Genomic DNA, 8,089 nt, shown 5'->3' on the forward strand with positions numbered 1-8,089 from the left:
ACTGGAGTTACTCTAAGATAAGAAACATGGCTTTTCTGGTATGCGAGGCGAGAGATCACGAGAACAGGTCACTATACCAATGGAAGTGTCCGAGCGGAAATTTACTTTACAGGACATGAAAAATTGCACAAAGGAATGAATAGCAAGTACTTGATCAAGGAGTAGTAGTATTTCTGGAACTCTATACAAACAATATACTCTGTTTTTCATTTTATTTACACAAGTTCAACAATGATATTTCGTCTTATAGTGTTTTGGTCGAAAGTTTTGCAAAATGATGTCATCTTGTCTTTGTTATTCTCCATATAAAATTTTAACTTTAAACAGTGTTTTTTCAAAGTTTTACTTAATAAGAGGCAAGTTTTTCAACGCCCAATATCTACCACACAGCCTACTCTGACGCCACCCTTCTTATGTTAGTACTCGTGTTAAATTACCCCTTTGGTTTAAGTTTTAGCTCCTTAGGCTCACAGGGGATATATGGCTTTATTTATAACACACACATACATGTGTGTGTGTGTGTGTGTGTGTGTGTGTGTGTGTGTGTGTGTGTGTGTGTGTGTGTGTGTGTGTGTGTGTGTGTGTGTGTGTGTGTGTGTGTGTGTGTGTGTGTGCGTGCGTGCGTGCATATGTGTTACAGTATGTATGTCATACCATGTCACTCCCGTGGTCTCTTGACCGCTGGGTCTTTTGTCTTCCTAATGCATTCTGCGAGGCCCATTCCTGTCCTTTTTAAACTTCACTAGTCTCGTTACTTCTTGGTCTTCTTCTCCTACTTCATTCCACGCACCATGTATTGTGTTCGCCAGGGTCCCTTTTCTTCTGCTGGCATGTCCAAGGCATTGGAATTTTCTTCTTTTTGTAGTATCCAACCGTATCTAATTTAGCAATTATTCATTATTTTTCCCTTCTTCTTCCTGGAGATGCCCAACAGTTTACAATAACACCTCATTTCAAAAGTTGTTATTCTCTTCTCTATGCCGACTATTATCCATGTTTCGCATTCATATATATTTATTGATATTACTAATACTCTCATCAGATTGTCTTTGGTTCTTAACGTGATTTTTAGAACACCATATTTGTTCAGATTTGCTGGTTGCACAGTAGTCTGTGATATTCTGGTGAAGAGATTCCATATATCTCCCTCTTATGTGCATTTTGTAATGGTATCTTCTCAGTACTGTCCTCCATTTTTCATGATATAACTCTTCTCACTATTTGCTGCCATTCCGTTCTTTCCTGCTGTAGCGTCTAGTCGGTTTCTTATATATTTCAGCTCTTTCTTTGTTCTTGCCATTGATTCTATGTCATTAGAAAACTTCAAATTTGGGATTGTTCTTCCTGCTATCTTCGTGCTGTCTTTAAAATCAATCAGAAAGGGGTTAAACAGTCCTGGTGACAGTATGCAGACTAGTCATACACCTACATTTATCTTATACCATTCCGAAGTTCTACTGTTGTTCATTACTGCGCAGCTTCTTCATGTAAGGCCTATAATCGGCTGGTTATACTGCATGTGCCGATGTATTTTGATTCTTCATGCAAGCTCAAAGATCCTTATTCTAAACTCTGTCAAACGCCTCTTTAAATTCCAAGACGTTTTAGTGGACCTCATCCAGATGACCACGGAATTATTCAGAGAAGATTCGGACATTAAATATGTGTTCTATTCCATCCCGACCGTCCCCGAATCAGGCTTGTTATCTGTTTTGAACAGCTTCAATCTATTGCTCATAACTCTGAGTAGTATTCTACCTGAATGACCTAGTAGGCTTATTATTCGGTAAATTTCACATTTTAGTAAATTGCATTTCTTTAGTACTGCAACCATTAATGTTCGCTGTGTGGGCCACACTCTTTTTCTCCAGATCTAATGGCAAATCAACGACTGTATCTCGATTTTTCAGCAACTAAGCTATAACGTTGTCAATACCAGCACACACACACACACACACACACACACACACACACACACACACACACACACACACACACACACTCACACTCACACTCACACTCACACTCACACTCACACTCACACACACACACACACACACACACACACACACACACACACACACACACACACACACACACACACACACACACACACACACACACACACACACACACACACATATAATATATATATATATAATATATTATATATATAATATATATATAATATACTATATATATATATATATATATATAATATATATGTGTGTGTGTGTGTGTGTGTGTGTGTGTGTGTGTGTGTGTGTGTGTGTGTGTGTGTGTGTGTGTGTGTGTGTGTGTGTGTGTGTGTGTGTGAATATATGTGCATGCACATACTGTATACACCCTACATTCCTGTAAGACCCAGGTATTTCGAATTACCTCGGCTAACACTAAAGGCATGCGAACGCAGCGTCGCCTGCAGAAAGTGACGTTACAAAAACGCTCCCCGAATCAAAACAAAACTTGTGGGCGTTTCTGTTCTTGTTCACGGAACGGGAGCGTAAGTCTAAAACCCTACAAAAGAAAAAGGAGAAGAAGAACGGGAACGTGACACCGTGACTACAACAAGAAAGACGACACCCTGAACTGAAACCCTGAAACCTTAAAAAAAGAATAAAGAAGAATGGGCATCAAAATGTCTACCACAGAACTGCGTCTGAATAGGCACTGCAGGAAATATAGGTAGAAACAGGAGGATGGTTTTAGTTATATACAGCCATTTCTGGCAAGGTAGACAATAAATATAGTAGGTAGTACAGTACAACAATATGTACAGTTTTCATCTTTGATTATGCCAAATTAGTAGCGTTATTTAAAGCCACTTGAAACTTGCTGTAGCCGGAGATAGATAGCTTATACTCCAACCTGGTAGCAGTGCAGTATCAAGCAATCACTGTTACCTCCATGCTTCGTGTTCTCGCAAAGACTGGATAAAGCTAGGATAATATTACTGAGAAAGACGCATAGAGGTAGAGGGAAATGGACACATCTTATAGACCATAAGAAATAGTTATAAACAACGTAGGTACAGCTGTTGCGGCCTAATATTTACTGTGAAATGATGAAAATATCCACTGCGTATCACCGCTCAGAGACACTCACGCAGCCTGAGTTCTTAATGTTGCATTTTCTATAAATATGTCATCTATAATTCCTCATTGCTGCAGCTTGTCTGTACCATCCACACTGAAGATACGTGTTACAAATATACTATATAACGAAATTGTGGCAGTTGGCACAAAGGGTTAATAAAGGAGGGGAACAAAGGGGCCCCCCCCCCCCCCCATCTAGGGAATAAAGGGAAGGTAGGAAAGGATATGTTTGGGTTTTTGGGTGTGCATGATACCCTGGTTTTGGGATTTTGTCTCTGGAGGGTGCATCAGTCTCATTAAGCAATATTAATACTACTGCTACTAGTACTATAAATATTACTGCCAATATTACAATTACTATTACCACTACTACTACTACCACCATCACTACTATTACCACTACTAGTATTACTACTACTATTACCACAACTACTACTACTTTCATTTTGATTGTTATCTTTGTCATTATTTTCAGTTTTATTATCATTATCATTTCTTCAGTGTCATTTGATAATTCTGGTCAACATGAATTTACATACTTTTGACAGAAATTGCCCTTTAAGTTAGTGGCAGTAGCACAAGTTTAGTCTGAGGCAGAAATTACAGATGATTTAGCTGTTGACAAGGTAGCTAATGATGCCAGACAGACAGTAATGAGGAATGAGAGTGAACTGATGAATGAGTGTTAGAGAAAGAAATAAACAATGGGATAAAGAGTGAGTGTGATGAGTGAATGAGAGAGAGAGAGAGAGAGAGAGAGAGAGAGAGAGAGAGAGAGAGAGAGAGAGAGAGAGAGAGAGAGAGAGAGAGAGAGAGAGAGAGAGAGAGAGAGAGAGAGAGAGAGAGAGAGAGAAAAAGAAAGAAAGAAAGAAAGAAAGAAAGAAAGAAAGAAAGAAAGAAAGAAAGAAAGAAAGAAAGAAAGAAAGAAAGAAAGAAAGAAAGAAAGAAAGTAAGAAAGAGAGAGTGAAAGAGAAAGAGAAGGAAAAAGACAAAGACAAAGACAAAGACAAAGACAAAGACAGATGAAAGATGTGAAAGGTAAGTGTATATACAGAGTAAAGGATTTAGCAAGAGGCAGGCCTTGAAGGATAGAATGCTTCTAATCAAAGCTTCTTGCATTTTTCCTAAAAAGAATCATCTACTAACTTTCTATAATTTCAGTAGGTCATTATACAAAAGTTATACCAAATGAGAAAGAACAGTATGATGAAGGATATGTTTGGACTGTGTTATGTGTCAATACGTGACTACTGTGCTCTTTGAAACTCCTATTTGAAATTCAGATTTTTCTTCTGGGTAATGGTCTTGAGCTGAAGAGCATCAAGAAACACTGCAGCCTTTGAGTAATGCACAACAGCAAAGATCAACTAATTCTACCATGTATATTGTGGCAAGATAAAGCTTATTTGATTATATTTTAGCAAGAAGGTCTGTAAGCTCTATTTTGCCTGAAAATGTAGAGGGTAGTTTTGTTTGGCTGTGCCAGAGAGTAGCCTCTAAATCATTGTTTGAAGTCTAATTGTGCCAATATCCCTCACATCAATATATTGATTTATATGCAATTAAATTCCATTTTGGCCCCCCTATAAGGGAGTACATAAATTCATCTCTGTGTCTCCTTGTAGTATTCTAACATTCACTTCACTTTCAGCAAATTGTGGGAGTCAGGGGCTCAGCTAAGCTTAAGCAACTTCCGAATGTGGTCTAAAATGGTTCCCAAATGCAAGAGAAAACCTGCAGCTCAAAACATCACGTGAGAATACAAAAAACAAAAGTGTTCCTGTTATCTAGACCACAGCCTGGAAAGTTGTGAGTTTTTTAATGTGAGTAGCTTCTTTCTTAGGGTGAGTTGCAAAATAGTGATGCTTTACTAATTTATTGATTAATCATAAATGTAAAGTGTATGTTTGAGAGATAGTTATTAGAAATAATTATAGTATTTGTATATTTTTTATAGACCCGCAAAGAATTTATGATTTTCTGGCATTGATTGTTATTATTGTTACCATTATTATTATTCTCGTTCTTCTTGTCCTCCTTCTCTTACTCCTCCTCCTTCTCCTCCTTGTCCTCGTCGTACTTCTCCTCCCCGTCCTCCTTCTCCCCATCCTCCTCCTCCCTGTACTCGTCATTAGTCCCCTCCTCCTCCTCCTCCTCCTCCTCCTCCTCCTCCTCCTCCTCCTCCTCCTCCTCCTCCTCCTCCTCCTCCTCCTCCTCCTCCTCCTCCTCCTCTCCTTCTCCTTCTCCTCTCTCCTTCTCCTTCTCCTTCTCCTTCTCCTTCCTCCTCCTCCTCTCCTCCTCCTCCTCTCCTCCTCCTCCTCCTCCTCCTCCTCCTCCTCCTCCTCCTCCTCCTCCTCCTCCTCCTCCTTTCCTCCTCCTCCTCCTCCTTTTCCTCCTCCTCCTCCTCCTCTTCTTCCTACTCCTACTCCTCCTCCTCCTAAGTTATTCTTAAGCAACAATAATAGACAGTTAGAATATTCCCATTATGAGATCAACTCAGAGTCAGGCTTCCATTCAGTACCAATCAGTCGATCACTTCAGATGAGCTCTTCGAAGATTGTTGCTAGAGTCATATTAATATTGCATAGCAAATTTGTTCAGTCCTTTTTCTTATTCTATTCTTATATTATTGTTTTTATTATTGTTATTGTTATTATTATTATTATTAGTATTAGTATTAGTATTAGTATTAGTATTAGTATTAGTATTATTACTATTATTACTATTATTACTATTATTACTATTATTATTATTATTATTAGTAGTAGTAGTAGTAGTAGTAGTAGTAGTATTACTACTACTGTTATTATTATTATTATTATTATTATTATTATTATTATTATTATTATTTTATTATTTTATTATTATTATTATTATTATTATTATTATTATTATTATTATTATTATTATTATTATTATTATTATTATTATTATCATTATCAATATTAATATCATCGTTATTATCATTATTATCATTACAATTATTATGATTTTTTATGATTTTTACTATTTTTTCTATTTTTACTACTATTATTATTATTATTATTAATATTATTTTTATTGCTATTGTTGTTGTTGTTGTTAATGTTGTTATTAATGTTGTTATTATTGTTATTGTTATTGTTATTGTTATTGTTGTTATTGTTATTGTTATTATTATTATTATTAGTATTATTATTAGTATTATTATTAGTATTATTATTACTATTATTATTATTATTATTATTATTATTATTATTGTCATTATTACAATACTTTTGCTATTACTTTTGTTATTTATATTATTTTTTATTTCACAGCAACAGAAATCCTGACTCTTGATGATGTCCGTGGTCCAGACCCTCAGCGGTTATCCACACTAATATCCACCTGTACAACAACAGCTGCACCAGTTTGAAATGAGGTTTGTATATCTATTTTTCTTACATGAAGAAAAGAAGTGCTCTAGTTATCCTTGTTCTCTTTCAATCAAGGTGGAGATGCCAGGCAAGGGATAATTGAAGACGAGTTGCCAGGACAGGTTATAACTGAGAGGTGGTTGATGGTTATTTTAGATTCAATAATGTTATTAGCTGCTTGTTTTATGCATGCAGTTCTTGTCAAGCTCTCAGAGACATCTTTGTTTTGATAAGGAAAAGGAGTATAATGATGATGATTATGAATGAAGTATCGTAAGATCATTTGTGCTGAAGTCAGATAATCAAAAATGGTGTTGAGATTTCTGAAATCTATATGGTTAAGTCCAGTTTAAGTTTACTTTTATTGTTTGTAATAAGCGGTGTTGTTTTTCTGATTTTTTACAATAAGTTTATATTTTATTTTCTTCCTTTCAGAATTGGAACCAAATGCTGTCATATTTGTCAATGACTGTTTGATTGTCCTTACTTGACTGGATGTCGGGTTATCATCCGTGTTCCAGTTGAAACTGTAAAAAGATCAGGATTACCAAACCATGGTGGCAGCCTTTTTTAATCTTTTCTATTTTTTGATGGGGAGCAGCTAATATGAGGTCTGAATTATTAATTCCAATACACTGCACTTCATGTCTATTATATAACAGATGCTAATGACAGATGGCCCAAAGGCGTAGTCAGGATTTTAGGAGGTGTGGGAAATGGGTTAGGTTCCCAGAGCTTTCATAGATGTATCATCAGTGACATTTCTGTTATGCTGCAGATTTAACTGAATTGTTTCTTGTAAATGCCCCTTGTTCATAACCAAATCAATAAATTTACAAATATATACAAAACATGAACTCGTAAGAAATAAGATAGTCGGGTGAGTTTTAAGTGGGCGAGAAATAATATGAATATACAGGAGTTGGAAGAGATAATCGGTGCATAGTGCTGAGATCTGTGGCACCGAAGGTAGTGGTGCCAAAGTAAGTGCCCGGCCAGGTACCAGTGGAAAAATCTTAAAAATGATACCCATGTTTCTCATTCATGTGTATCTATGGTCTCTTTCTATGGACTACACCTGTGAAGACTGAAATAAAGTCTGTAAACACTGACACACATCTCTCATTTCTCATTTCCACCGTTGTTACAGCGGATGCACTGAACATTTATGATTTGCATTTTTTTTATCATTATCCTATAATTAAAGACTTTTCATTACTAATCTGTATACTAACATGTTTAGACAGTTGAGAAGACTTGTGCTAAGTGTTTGTCCATGCTGAGTAGAGTCACTGATATTGCTTTGGTGGCACACACACTTGCAGTTATAACAAGTTAATAATCAGCCTGCAACTGAAAGCATCGGCTGATATAAAACCAACACCAGACTCACAAGACAAAAAAACTCTTTTTGGAGAATAATTGGAGAACATTTTGCAAAACTTTAGTGGTGCATTTTCCCCATATATCTTCTTCCTGTTGGATTGACAAACTTTTTTCATTACTTTTTTCTTGTAGAACACATAAATTGAATGATATTCTGTACATATTAGCAATACCATTTATGAAAGAAATGTTTAAAAATAATTATTTAAT

General features: G+C 36.1%; 1 long non-coding RNA gene across 2 annotated transcripts; it reads left to right on the plus strand.

Moving 5' to 3' along the window:
- The first annotated feature begins 2,436 nt into the window (after positions 1-2,436).
- Positions 2,437-7,605, plus strand: LOC125039086. Of its 2 annotated transcripts, none has more exons than XR_007116092.1 (4): positions 2,437-3,308; positions 4,747-4,918; positions 6,395-6,498; positions 6,929-7,605. It is a non-coding gene; the product is annotated as an uncharacterized LOC125039086 (long non-coding RNA). The 2 variants fall into 2 exon arrangements; XR_007116091.1 differs by having other exon boundaries at positions 2,437-2,685.
- The last annotated feature ends 484 nt before the right edge of the window (positions 7,606-8,089 follow it).

This window comes from Penaeus chinensis, chromosome 26 (genome assembly GCF_019202785.1).
Source record: "Penaeus chinensis breed Huanghai No. 1 chromosome 26, ASM1920278v2, whole genome shotgun sequence".
Classification (NCBI taxonomy): domain Eukaryota; kingdom Metazoa; phylum Arthropoda; class Malacostraca; order Decapoda; family Penaeidae; genus Penaeus; species Penaeus chinensis.